The sequence below is a fragment of the Sus scrofa genome, chromosome 9 (genome assembly GCF_054392235.1).
Source record: "Sus scrofa isolate SSC_HxYL_T2T_F1_AM1 chromosome 9, Sscrofa_HxYL_maternal_Yorkshire_Landrace_v2.0, whole genome shotgun sequence".
In the NCBI taxonomy this organism is placed as follows: Eukaryota; Metazoa; Chordata; class Mammalia; order Artiodactyla; family Suidae; genus Sus; species Sus scrofa.
Window position 1 is genome coordinate 124290109 of NC_139391.1, and position 15344 is coordinate 124305452.

At 40.3% G+C, this 15344-nt stretch overlaps 2 long non-coding RNA genes across 6 annotated transcripts in view; both read right to left on the bottom strand.

Moving 5' to 3' along the window:
- The window catches only part of LOC110255513 (uncharacterized), a 468258-nt gene that overhangs the window by 352909 nt on the left and 100005 nt on the right, over positions 1-15344 (bottom strand). The gene's annotated exons all lie outside the window — the stretch shown is intronic.
- Positions 514-5370, bottom strand: LOC146400149 (uncharacterized). Its single transcript, XR_014816314.1, has 3 exons — positions 5294-5370; positions 5099-5196; positions 514-4824 (listed from the first exon to the last, which is right to left on the bottom strand). It is a non-coding gene; the product is annotated as an uncharacterized LOC146400149 (long non-coding RNA).

Below are 15344 nucleotides of genomic sequence, written 5' to 3' on the forward strand. Positions count from 1 at the left end.
TCTTAAGAAGCACAGGATCATCTAGGGGGTGTTCTATGCATGAGGGTTAAAACAAGTGATGGGGAATGTTCCTTCCTTAGATCTCTCTGTAGCTTGAGTACCAGCCTGAACAGTCAGACCAGATAGGAGAAAAGCAGGGGAGCTACCAAAACCTGGATTCCCAAAGACAAGTCAAACACCCAGGGGCTGACACTTAGCCAATTAAGAATCACTGTTTTAGAAAAATATACAAAATGACAAATTCAGTGTTAGATGCAGAAGTGAGTATTTGTTTAGACTGTGAAAATAAAATCACAATAAATTACCTATGTTTAAGAGCTGACACACATCAGAAACACCAATTTTTTTTTTAATGCTTAAAAATAACCTAGTACTTTTATTAACTGCCTGACAAATCCCTCCATTGCCTCTCTTCACATCCATTATTAAATGCACTATCACTTCCTCCTATGGCAGTTAGAACAGTCTCTAAAGAGGGGATAGGAACATAATTTAGTCATTCTTCTAAATAATTGATGAGCATTTGTTTTTTTATTATTGATAATTTAGACACCTTTCTTTCATCAGTTCCATAACTTGTAATTAGCAATGACATGTAAATTTTTAAGATTGTTGACAAATCTGGGAAAACTTGTGAATGGCTTCTTTCATATGTGAGATAGAAGGTTTAATACTTTTCCATAGGCAATCTTTAAACTCCATGCAGCACAAACCTTGTTCCTCCTTTACCAACCTCATCCATCCAATTCCAGGCAACATAGCACATCTTCCTACCATGATCAACTCCCAGCCCTACAACTTTGCAAGTGATGAAATGGCACAGCAGGCGGCAGAAATATTCCTGGAAGCCATACCTACACTGGGGCAGCTAGTAATAGCTTAACTATGCATACACACGACAGGGATCTCTGTTAACACATCCATTAAACCCAGACTGTATGTCTCACCTTGGGGGTTTCCTTAGCTGGATTCCAAAATGCCCATGGAAATGCCAACATCTCTCAACAAACAGGGAGGAGAGACAGTATAGAACTTGAAATTGACAGATGTGATCTTAACCAATTGCAATTTTTAAAAATTTGTTATTCACAATGTGTAATCATGGGTCTCTATCACTGGAGTCTCTCCCAGTGCCTCTGGGAGAAGCGGAAGGGGCCTCTGCTAGTGAGGAGCTCCACAAATGTCCCTTGTGCCCATTGGTGGTTTTGCCCTTCCATAAACTGAGGTTACCAGTCAGGTCCATGTCACTTAAGAGGACACAGGATTGACCTGGACTAGAGATGAATTCAGAGGGACTAACCATGGGTTCTTCAATCCCGATTCAGAATGGCTGGCATTTGCCACACCCATCTTCCATAAGGAGGATAAAACACTAGATTGATTGAATACTATGTGAGGGAGAGAAGCCACTTAGCTCCCTGGAGAAAAAGTAAGTAAATGTACCTCAAACAGAAGAAATACAAAAGGGTTATTTTGTCAATTCCATGGGGTCTGCTGTCTGCTCTAAAGCCTGCTTCTCTCTGGGACTGAAAGGCCGGTCAGTGAACCCCACCTCACCATGGCATCCTGGCTTCTATGTCTGTTCATACTGTCCAGGCCTTAATGCCCATCTAGAGGCTGGCTCCCTCCTCCTTCTACTCAGGCCAGGCAGCCTAGCCTCACTTTACTCCAAAAGGTCTCCTACAGCCCCAGTAAACTGCTGCCACTCACTGCTTCTTTAAGGGTCTTAACAAAACTCACTTAATCCTCCTGGCATGAAATCCAGCTGCAGCAGGGCAGGTTTTACAGAGGGTGTAATCACAGGACTCTGTGCCCAGCGTTACCAGGCTCCAGTTTCCTAAGCGTGACATGCACTACCTCCCGCTGCTGTGTTCATTGCAGTATCCTTGGAACACTGCTCTCTCTCTGCTGCTGCCCCCACTGCTTCCTTTCTGCTTGGACCAAGCTTTGTGTGATTCTGTGAAGAGTAGGTAGGGGGAACAGAATGGGGAGGGAAGACAGAGGGGGAGTTAGGAAAAAAAAGAAAAAGTTTGAGAAAATGGTATCAAGTCCCTAAGGAAATCAGATGGAGATGTTCTTTTAACTCAGCCAAAGCAAAGAGTGAGCTTGTATTTTTAAGCCTGCGGGCTGTTGGCAAGAAAAATAAAACTCTGAATCCAATGACAGCAAGGAGGAAAGGGTAGCAAAGTGAGAAGAGGTGGGTGGTGGGAGCTGGGGAGATGACTGGATTTTCCCTAAAGGATGCGAGGCAAGGACTTCTTCCAGTGCAGAGTGTTGTTTTACTCAGCGACAATCCGCACCAAGAGACTTCGGTCACAGATTTTTCCAAAAAGATTTTGGATCAGTGACTGACACCAGCATTTACATTAATGTATGAATCTAATGGATGAATCTTGACTGTGTTGGGGGCCTGGAGAGGTCACATGAGAATTTCACGTCATGTCACCCCCAAGTATCATTGCTTCCATTGTCATTATCATCATCATTGCAACACCACTTTCATCATTACTGATCTTTTAGATGGGAAAGCCCTTTAAGAATAGGCTCCTCATACTTCCAAATTCCCTTCCCACCCTGAGACTTGTGCATTAACAGACCCCATGGCACAGCAGCACAGAAATTCTTCCCACGTAGCACTCTCCTCCATCCTTTAAACGTTCTTCTAGGTGTGTGATTGCATTGATTCTGATATTAAGTCAAATATCATGGAGTTGGGGGTAGGAAACAGACAAAAAAAGATGAAAAAAAATGAAAGACCAAGGAGGAAGCAACAAAATTTCAACTTAGAATTGCCCCAAAAGTGCTGGCATACTTTATCTAGGTACTCAGAAACCAAACGCAGATCACATGCAAATGAACCCATGGCCCCCTTAACTAATTTGATACACCTGGATGTGGCTCGTAGGAAAAGCCTAATTGAGGCACCTGCTATGAACACTGAAGAAGCAGTTCCCTTGGTGGTATTTCAGCCCTTCTGTTTCTGCTACCAGTTCTACCTAAGGGAAGTAATAAACTGGTGCAAAACAATAACTAAGAGGTGGAAAAAAAATTGTAACCACTGAATTTCATTCAAGCTGTCGTTATTTTGTACTGGGAAACTGCCAGGAGTCATAGACCTAGGCATCAAACCTCAAAATGCAAAACACACTACACATCCTATGGCAAGGAACTTGGGGAAAATTAGTCACAGGAACCAGTGTTTCCAGGCTCTAACTTTTGTAATGGGAAAGGGCGGGGCCCAGTTTCTACTGCCTGGCATAGGAGAAGGGGGTGCCAGCCATCCTGTACCAGCCAGCTCCCAGCAGTCAGCAAGGGGCAGGTTCCTGTTTGGAACATTCTCTGATCTTGGTCTGAGCAACAGGAGGGTGAGGCTCCCACACTGTGGTAAGAGAAAGCAAATTACGTTCCCTCCTTCATTTGCCTGCCCAGCACTGGAGGGGCTGCCATCAGAGTCTGCTGCACTCACTTCCCAGCTGGGCCCTTTCCTTGAAGTCTCCCACCCACCTGGATCCTGCAGAGAAGTCAGTCTATTAGGCTTAGGATGATTCAGGACCAGACAGTCTCAAGTTTCCCAAAGATTCAAGTGCAGCTGGGGATTAGGAGGAGGAAAACACATACAATAGAGCAGACACTCCATAAGCAGCTAGAAGAGGCCTTTGCAATACGAATGCATTTACCCATGCAATCAACATGACTTCCTGTGTATGCAGAATATGTAAGGAACGGGCGCCATTTCCCAGAATGGAAACTAGGGGAACATGTGTGAGTGTGTGCAGCCATGAGTGCACTATCTTCAAGTCCCCAGGCAGCAGTTTTAAGGGATTCAGCCTTAGGGGATTCGTAGGGCTCTCTTTTCTACTTCAACTTGTATCTGTCAGGGTTCAGTCCAAGTATGAAGCACTGGGATCCTTAATAGGCAGGCAGGCAGACTGACAGGTTTATTGTGGGTTTTGACTTTATGCAATTGTGAAACCTGATTAAGAAGTTTCTTCTGAACATCTATGCAGCTGATGTTGAAGCTGGGAGAACACAGGGCATCAGGCAGGAAAGTGGGGGAAAGTAAGAACACATTAGAGCCTGCAAGCCCACAAAGACGGACTAAAGTTGAGTATTAGTGCTTGCTTCTGGCCTTGGCACTGTGTCTGTCCTGCAGAAGCCAGGGCCCTTTACCATGGAGCCAAACACAAGCATCTGGGCTAAGTCAGGGAAATTGGAAGATGTGGAAGAGGGCAGAACAATTGCAGGCCTGGTTGCTGCTTCATGCTGATGAGGTGAATCAACACATCAGGGACAAGTTACATAAGCTACAAACAGGGGCTCCTTCACTTTTGCCCTCAAATTCCCAGACCAGAGCCTCTCTAGTGGCTTACCCTAGCAGGAAACATACAGGAGAAGGAAGTCTGGGGATTGAGCTTCAGCCCACTGAAACACAGACATCACAAAGCAACCATGCTATCTATAGCTTTTCCTTCAGCACAAATGGATTAGGCCCTGGGCTCAGCCACTGCCAGGGTGTTGAGTGTCAGGGCATCCCAGGAGGAACTCTAGGCTTGCAGCACCCAAGATAGGGCTGGAGGAAGAACACAGAAGTGCAGCTGAGTGAATGTTTGCAGGGTCACCCAAAAGTGCCAAGGGCCAGGTTTTGGAGAGAGAGACCTGGCCCAACACAGCCTCTGCTTTTCTTCAGCAGCCCACTTGGACCAGTGAAGCAACCACACGCTGCCATCTTTTCAAACTCACTGGCAGATGTTGCTGCCTCCTCCCGGGTGGGGGACTTGTCCATGTCATTGTTCAGTGCTGACTGCTGTAGAAGAGGCTTCAGCCCTGCCAGAGGAAGCAGAGGGGAAGGCTCTCCTCATGCTCCATTTTCACTTTGATAATGGCTTTCATTGCAGGGACTTACAATTAGCTAGGTTCTACCAGCGCTACGGTGAAAAAGAAAGGAAAAGTGCCTGGGGTTGGGGTTGAATAAAAAGGAGTTAGATGGTATGGCTCCAGGTTGGCAGGCACAAAGATTATTAAACTCTTAATTAATAGAACCAGGGCTTTGCCAGGACCCCAGGCAGGTGGTCTGGGACTAAGCACATGCATGACTCACCCGCACATCCAAAAGATGACCGCCATGGTTGAGGGGGAAGGGCAGCTAATCGCTGACGTTCCTTGCAGGGAGGCCAGCCTCAGATGTGCCTCCTTCCCCTGAGGGCCCCGAGAGACTGTCAGCTATTCCATCCTAGGGAAGTCTGTTTCAGCACAACAGACATGCACCCCAGTGCTGATGCTCAATCTAACTTACCAGATGGCATTGAAAAGTCACAGCTTCCGTTTTTCTTATCCTGACAAGGTTTTAGAAGGGTAGACATGAAACACTTCCTGCAAATGAAACAGTGTCTGTTCTGGTACCATGGAGGCTTCATTCCAACACGAGTGCACAGAGGCTTGCATATGCCTGTGTGCACGTGCCTGTGTGAGCAGGAGGCTGGGGCAGGGATAGGAGATGGTGCGACTCCTAAAACTCTACACTCCCTTGGTGTCCTTGCAAGCTCTAATACTGAAAAATAATTTACATTCGAGAAGGGGCACAGAGAACAGCCACAACATGCGTCAAGGATAAGCAAATGCAGTGTAGAAGGAATTAACTCAGCATCAGTCTTTACCACGATATCCCCAGGGGCCTTAAGAAAGTCAAGCAGCCAGGATAGAGATGGCCCCAGGTTGGAACTTGGTTCTCACTGATGTGGTACCTTCTATTAGCAAGCCACTAAGAAACTCTGATTGCTCTGCAAAGCTGTTCAGGGCAGCTGGTCAAGATCATCAAGGATGCTAGAGCAAAAAGTGAGTTGAGATGAGGAAGAGCTAAGAAATTCTTGAACTGGGTCAGAGTAGACAGTGAGAAGTTCAAAGGCAAAACTGGCTTAGCTCCTGCTCTGCTACTTCCAGTCAAAGACCAGGATGGATCCCAAGCCTCAGATAGAGATCATTATAACCCATCAAGATAGAAATAATTATTTCACAGCACTTTTTCCCAAATAAATATGAGGTATGCATTCAACTTTTATTTCAACCAAAGAGAAAGCAAAGTTAATATCTAAGATGTTCCCTTTATTAATAATAGCTACTAGTTATTGTACTTATTAGTAATTTGATCCTTCATATGCCCTATTTTATGCATGAGGAAATTGGATCTCAGGAGATTAAGACCATTGTCCTAAATCATACTGATAAATAGAATGGCTAAAACTTCCACTCAAGGCTGTTGACTTCAAAGCCCACCTGTTCATGTTCATTCCATTCTGCCTACCCTTCAATGCCATGATAGACTACATCAGTCAAAAGCAGGTGTATCTCCGCTCACATTTCTGGATTCACATTTTCTCATATCTGGGACTTTATGAAATATAAATGGAGTAAGTCTGATGTTCATGTCACCAAGTTTTCGAGGCTACATCATTCTGCAGCTCACATGAGCCCAGATTTCAAAACATTTGCCTGCTGTGACTTGCTCTTTAACCTTCAATTCTGGGTCCTATATGCACCTCTTGGAAGAACAAGTCCTTGATTCTTTTCTTGGCTATCTGGGAAGCTCCTAGACTTTCTTCCAGGGACAGTCTCTAGTAACAGTGGCCCCTTACTTCTTTCTGAGATGTAGCCTTGCCTCTTAGTATAGCTAACATCTTGTCTCTTCCAACATATGATAAATATGTTCTAGGTGCTACACTCTGTGTCCAGCCCAGCAAAAGCATTGGAGCCTTTGTACCTCCCAAGTTCATCACAGTAGAAAAAATACTATTCCTCCTTCTCAATAATCCATGTGGATTGAGGGATAAGGCGTCTATCAAGTACCAAGATTGAGCCACTGTGAGGAAAGCTGATCCCTGCATTGGTCAGAACAGGAGGAGAACGTAGTCTAATTTGGCATCATTAAACTGGTCAGCCAGCTGCAAGACATTACCAGCTGCTGTGTTAATCATTAATGAGGCAGACAGTGCCTGTTGCCTGAGTAGTGAACCAAACATTATGACTTGGGTTTTCATTTCATTTAAAATTAACTCACTGAATGAAGAATCGGCCTCCAGCTTGTGAGAGACAGATCTGCTGGCACAAAGAGGGGACTGGCAGGCCAGAAGCACAAAAGGAACATAAAGTCCCTCATAGAGATGATCCAACTGTTTGTATGCAGGCCATGTCTTTTAATTCAATTCGATCTCAGCTCCTCAAAGCTGCCGCTCAAAATATTGCTGGGTCCCCAGGCAGAGCCTCCGCTCCACGTATCACAGATCTTCCTGCCATGGCTTGTGCTGATGACTGTCCAAATTACTTTTACTATGTCTTAAAATCTAGGCAAAGTGAGAAGGCAGCCCTATATTTTATTTGAGGATTGTAATTTTCCTATTCAATAAGAGCAAATGCAATTTTTTCATGCTTTTTAGGGCTGCACCTGCAGCATATGGAAGTTCCCAGGCTAGGGGTCAAATCAGAGCTACAGCTGCTGGCCTATACCACAGCCACAGCGATGGGGGATCCGAGCCTCGTCTGCGACCCACACCACAGCTCACCACAACACTGACCCACTGCTTGAAGCCAGGGATTGAACCCACATCCTCATGGATACTAGTCGGATTTGTTTCCACTGAGCCACAACAGAAACTTGCACAAATGCAATTTTTAAAACTTTTTATTATGTTTAAACACACGGAAAGGGAGAATAATAAATGAACCTCAATGAACCCGCCATTCTGCTTCAACAATCATTGACATTTTACCAGTCTTGTTTCAACTATCTCCTCACATTTGTTTTTACTAGAATATTTTATAACAAAACTAAGATATGCTCCCCTATTCTATTAAAAAAGTCTTTAGAATCAATTCCTAACTGATAAGAACATTTCCTATCCATCAATGCATATGAAACCACTATATTGTTATTACACCTAACAAATTAACAATTGTTCACCACTAACATCAAATAATGAAACATATTCAAATTTCCCTGGTTGTCTCAAAGATGTCAGCTTCTGACCAGTTCTTCTATTCAGGATCTAAACAAGAGCCCTACATGGCCCCATATGATTGTTAGATTTTATTCCGTTACACTCCTCCCTTTTCTCACTCTCACCATTTTTCCCAGAACAGTAAAACCAGGTCATCTGTCCTCTAAAATGTCCTATATTCTAAATTTGTCTGATTTGTCCTCATAGTGTTATTGAATCTGTTCTTCTATCCCCCCTAGTTCCATTAAACTAGAGGTTAAAGCTGGCAATCTGATTAGATTCAAATTCAGTTTAAGTGAAAATCATTCACAGATCGTGCTATATTACTTCTTATTGCATCATGTATAAGGTATATATGTTTGGGGTCCCATTTTTAGTGGTGGTAAGATTTTCAATGGGATCAGAAGATTCCCCACATTGTAACTCTCTTCTTTAATCTTTCAACTAAAATTTTTGTGTCACTCAATTGAGGGGTGATCCATTGTCTTATTAGGAGTTGAGAATGGAAATTTTCTTATTAGCCATGTGTATATTAACTGCATTCTGTAAAAAAGACCTTCTCCTTATCAGCTATTCATAACCCTGAATATAGTTCCTATAGGCAGGCCAAGGTAACTACTTAATTCTTACCCATTATTCAGAGCAATGAGTTGTGCCTTTGGAAGACTCAGTGGTAACCATTTTTAATTTTTTTTTGGTATCAGTTTGAAGTCATGAGTTTTTACATGTTTCATGTGTTCCAACTCAAATGTGGTTATTATTATTCTTAAAGATCAGTGTGTCCCTAAGTAAACCACTTGGGAGTTTTCAGGTTCTTTTCATTCTTCCTTTGATATAACCATTAGTTTCGTATAGATATATGTATTTTATTATGATAAAATACACACATAAAATTTGCCTGTTATGTTTTTTTTTTCTTTTTAGGGCTGCATCCATGGCATATGGAAATTCTCAGGCTAGGGGTCAAATGGGAGCCATAGCTGTCAGCCTATGCCACAGCCATAGCAGCTTGGGATCCAAGGCCCATCTGCAACCTACACCTCAGCTCCCAACAACATCAGATCTTTAACATTCTCAGCAAGGCCAAGGATGGAACTCTTGGATACTAGTCAGGTTTGTTACCACTGAACCATGATGGAAACTCTGCCATTTTAACTATTTTAAAATGCATGTTTCAGGGGCATTAATTACACTTCAATGTTGTGCAACTATTACTGCTATTTCCAAAATGTTTCCCTTACTTCCAACACAATTAAACGTTAATTAACATTAAACAATAGATGCAAAAATTCTCAACAAAATTTCAGCCAAATGAATCCAATAACATTAAAAAAAAAGATCGTACATCACAACCAAGTGAGATACATCCCAAATTCACAACGATGGTTCAACATACACAAATCAATCATCATACACCACATTAACAAAAGTCAAAAACCACATTATTTTCTCAATAGATGCAGAAAGAGCATTTGACAAAGTATAAAATCCAGTCATGATAAAAATTCTTACTATAGTGGGTATAGAGGGAACATACTTCAACATAATCAAAGCCATTTATGATAAACCCACAGCCAATATACTACTCAAAGGAGAAAAGCTGAAAGCCTTCCTGATAAAATCTGGAAAAAGACAAGGATGCCCACTATCACCACCTTTATTCAACATAGTATTGGAAGTCCTAGCCACAGCAATCAAACAAAAGGAATAAAAGGTATCCAAATTGGAAGAAAAGAGGCAAAATTGTCAACTCTATGCAGATGACATGATACTATATATAGAAAACCCTAAGGACTCCACACAAAAACTGACCAATGAATTCAGCAAAGTAGCACGATATGCAGTAACATTCAGAATTTGGTTACATTTCTGTACACTAACAATGAAATATTATAAAGGAATATAAAAATATCTTTTAAAATCACACCCCCAAAAATTAAACACCTAGGAATAAACCTAACTAAGGAGGTGAAAGACTTAAATGCTGAGAATTATAAAATATTAATCAAGGAGATTAAAGAGGATTCAAAGAAATGGAAAGATATTCCATGCTCCTGGATTGGAAGAATTAATACCATTAAAATGGCCATACTACCCAAAACAATCTACAGATTTCAATGTGATCCCTATCAAATTACCCATGACATTTTTCAAAGAACTAGAACAAATGATCCAAAAATTTATATGGAACCATAAAAGACCCAGAATTGCCAAAGCAATCCTGAGGAACAAAAACCAAGCAGGAGGCATAACTCTCCCAGACATCAGACAATATTACAAAGCTACAGTAATCAAGACATGGTGGGACTGGTACAAAAATAGATATACAGACAAAAGGAACAGAATAGAGAACTCATAAATACACCCAGACACCTATAGTCAATTAATCTTCAAAAAGGAGGCAAGAATATAAAATCGGAACAAGTGGTGCTCTTCACCAAGTGGTGCCAGGCAAACTGGACAGCTGCATGCAAATCAATGAAACTGGAACACACCCTCACACCATGCACAAAAATTAACTCTAAATGGTTTAAAGACTAAACATAAGTCAGGACACCATCAAACTCCTAGAAGAGAACATAGGCAAAACATTCTCTGACATCAACTGTACAAATATTTTCTTAGGTCAATCTCCCAAAGCAATAGAAATAAAAACAAAAATAAACTAATGGGACATAATCTAACTCACAAGCTTTTGCACAGCAAAGGAAACCATTTTAAAAAAAAACAGCCTACAGAATGGCAGAAAATGGTTTCAAATGATGCAACCAACAAGGGCCTAATCTCCAAAATATTTAAACTTGTACAATTCAATAGCAAAAAGAAAAAAAAAATAGAAAAATGGGCAGAAGACCTGAATAGTTATTTCTCCAAAGAAGACATAAGGATGGCCAATGGGCACGTGAAAAAATGCTCAACATCACTAATTATTAGAGATATGCAAATCAAACTACAATGAGGTACCACTTCATACAGGTCAGAGTGTCTATCATTAATAAGTCTACAAATAACAAATGCTGGAGAGGGTGTGGAGAAAAGAAAACCCTCCTACATTGTTGGTAGGAATGTAAACTGGTACAACCACTATGGTATGGAGGTTCCTCAGAAAATTGAATATACAACTACCACATGACCCAGAAATCCCACTTCCTGGGCATATACCCAGATGAAACTTTCATTGAAAAAGATACATACACCTGTATGTTCACTGGAGCACTCTTCAAAATAGCGAAGACATGGAAACAACCTAGGTGTCCACTGGCAGATGAAGGGATTAACAAGATGTAATACACACACACACACAATGAAATACTACTCAGCCATTAAAAAAAACATGCCACTTGCAGCAATATGGATGGAACTAGAGACTCTCAAACTAAGTGACGTCAGAAACAGAAAGACAAATGACATATGATATCACTTATATCTGTAATCTAATATATGGCACAAATGAACCTATCTACAGAAAAGATGCAAATTCATGGACTTTGAAAACAAACATATGGTTGCCAAGGGGGAGGGACTGGAAGTTTGGGGCTAGTAGGTACAAACTATCACATTTGGAGTGGATAAGCTATGAGATCCTGCTGTATTGCACAGGGAACTATACCTAGTCACTTGTGATGGAACATGACGGAGGATAATGTGAGAAAAAGTATGATATATATATATATATATATGACTGGGTCACTTTGCTGTACACAGAAATTGACAGAACTATGTAAATCAACTATAATAAAATTTTTTAAGTGGCCAGAGTGGAATCCTTGATTTGTTCCCAATCCTAGGGGAAATGCTTTCAGCTTTTTACCATTGAGTATAATATTAGCTGTGCATTTCTCATGTATGGCCTTTATTATGGCCAAAACAATCTTGAGATCTGGAAGAATCATGCTCCCTCACTTCAGACTCCACTACAAGGCTCAGTCATCAAAAAAGCACAGTACTGGCACCAAAAAAAACATACACATAGATCAATAGAACAGCATACAGAGCCCAGAAATAAATCTATGCACTTATGGTCAATTAATCAAAGACAGGGGAGGCAAGAATATGCAGTGGAGAAAAGACAGTCTCTTCAATAAGCAGTGCTGGGAAAAATGAACAGCTACATATACAAGAATGAAATTAAACCATTCTCTAACACCATATACAAAAATAAACTCAAAATGGACTAAAGATCTAAACCTAAGACTGGATCCTATAAAACTCCTAGAGGAAATCATAGGCAGAATGCTATTTGACATAAATCATAGCAATATGTTTTTGAAACTATCTCAAGTAAAGGAAATAAAAGCAAAACTGAACAAGTGGGACCTAGTTAAACTTAAAACCTTTTGCAAAGCAAAGGAAACCATCAATAAAACAAAAAGATAACCTACTGAATGGGAAAGAGTATTTTCATGTGATGTGTCCACTAACAAGGGACTAATAGCCAACATATACAAACATCTCAAACTCAACATAAAAAAAAAAAGCTATTAAGAGTTCCCATCATGGCTCAGCAGAAACAAATGTGACTAGTGTCCTTGAGGACACAGGTTTGATCTCTGGCCTCACTCAGTGGGTCAAGGACCCAGGATTGCCATGACCTGTGGTGTAGGTCACAGACGTGACTCGGCTCCCACATTGCTGTGGCTCTGGTGTAGGCCGGCAGCTACAGCTCCCATTCAATCCCTAACCTGGGAACCTGCATATACCAAGGGCATGGCCCTGAAGAAACAAACAAACAAAAAAAAACCTATTAAAAACAGCCATAAGAATTGAACAGACATTTTTCCAAAGAATAAATGCAGATGGCCAACAGGCACATGAAAAGACACTCAACATTACTAATCTCAGGGAAATGCAAATTAAAACCACAATGAAATATCACCTCACACCTGTCAGAATGCTATCATTCAAAAGAACACAAATAACAAATGTTGATGAGGATTTGGAGAAAAGGGGAACCTTCATGCACTGTTGGTGCGAATATAAATTGATGCGGCCACTGTGGAAAACAGTACGGAAGTTTCTCAAAAAACTAAAATTGGAATTAGCATACGACCCAGCAATTCCACTCCTGGGATATATCTGGGAAAAAAAAAACATTAATTCTAGAAGGAAATGCACCCCCATGTTCATAATAGCATTATTTCTAACAAGCTATGTAAATAGCTCAAGTGTCTATCTACAAAGATACAGATAAAAAATAAGTGGGGTATATACATATACACATACAATAGAATATTACTTAGCCATAAAAAATAAAGAAATGTTGACATTTGAAGCAACATAGATGAACGTGGAGGGCATTATGCCAAGTGAAACACTCACAGATACAGAGAACAAACTAATGATTACTCGTGGGCAAAGTGGGGAAAGAGAAGGAGGAAGGAGTAACAAGGGGTAACGTAGTAAGTTACAAATTATTTGGTATAAAATAAGCTACTAAGATACATTATACAGCATGTGGAATATAGCCAATACATTATACCAACCATAAATGGAGTGTAACTTTTACAATTTGTGGATCACTATATTGCACACCTGTAACTTACATCACATTTTTCAAAAACTATAATTCAAATTTTAAAAAGCTTTAATCCATTTTGAGTTTATTTTTATGTATGGTATTAGAGAATGTTCTAATATCATTCTTTTACATGTAGATTCCAGTTTTCCAACACCACTTATTGAAGAGGCTGTCTTTCCTCCACTATATGTTCTTGCCTCCTTTGTCATATATTAATTGACCATAGGTGCTTGGGTTTATTTCTGGGCTCTCTGTTGTGTTCCATTGATCTATATGTCTTGTTTTTGTGCCAATACCATACTGCTTTTGATGACTGTAGCCTTGTAGTATTGTCTAAAGTCAGGGAGCCTGACTCCTCCAGCTCCACTTTTCTTTTTCAAGATTTCTTTGGCTATTTGGGATCTTAATGCTTAACCTCACTGATTTTTGAAGAAATGAAAATCAAAACTACAATGAGGTACCACCTCACACCAGTCAGAATGGCCATGATTAATAAGTCCACAAATAAAAAAGGCTGAAGAGGGTATAGAGAAAAGAAAACCCTCCTATGCTGTTGGTGGGAATGTAAATTGGTACAATCACTATGGAAAACAGTATTGAGGTTCCTCAGAAAACTAAATATAGAACTACCATATGACCCAGCAATCTCACTCTTGGGCATATATCTGGACAAAACTTTCCTTTAAAAAGATACATGCACTTGTATGTTCATTGCATCACTATTTACAATAGCCAAGACATGAAACAACCTAAATGTCCATCGACAGATGAATGGATTAAGATGTGGTGTGTGTGTGTGTGTGTGATGAAATACTACTCAGCCATAAAAAAGAACAAAATAATGCCATTTTCAGCAACATGGATGGAACTAGATACTCTCATACTAAGTGAATACTGTATGATATTACTTATAGCTGGAATCTAATATATGATACAATGAACTTTTCCATAGAAAAGAAACTTATGGACTTGGAGAGTGGACTTGTGGTTGCCAAGGGGGAGGGAAAGGGATTGGGATGCACTGGGAATCTGGGGTTAAAGGATGCAAATTATTGCATTTGGGATGGATAATCAATGAGATCCTGCTGTATTGCACAGGGAACTATATCTTGTCACTTGTGATGGAGCATAATGGAGGATACTGTACAAAAAGAATGTATACATGTATGTGTGACTGGGTAACTTTGCTGTACAGTAGAAAATTGACAGAACAATGTAAACCAACTATAACGGAAAAAATAAAAATCATTAAAAAAACAAATTTTAAATATTTTGTTCTAGTTCTGTGAATAAACGTCATTGATAATTTGATAGGTATTACCTTCTATCTGTGTATTGCCTTGGGTAGTATAGTCATTTGGGATTGGATTCTTCCAACCCAAGAGCATGGTATATCTTTCCATCTGTTGGTGTAATCTTTGATTTCTTTCATCAGCATCTTAGAGTTTTAAGAGTACAGGTCTTTTGTCTCTTTAGGTCAGTTCATTCCTAGTTATTTTATTCTTTTTGATGTGATGGTAAATAGGATCGTTTCCCTAATTTCTCTTTCTGATCTTTTCATTGTTAGTATATAGAAATTCAATCCACTTCTTGGTATTAATTTTGTATCCTTCAACTTTACGTAATTCATTGATGAGCTTTAAGTTTAAACTACAATGAATTACCATATCCCACCAATCAGAACAGCTGTCATTAACAAGTCTATAAATAACAAATGCTGGCGAGGGTGTGGTGAAAAGGGAACCCTCCTTCACTGTTGGTGGGAATGTAAATTGGTACAATCACTATGGAAAACAGTATGGAGGTACCTCAAAAAAGTAAATAGAGAACTACTGTAT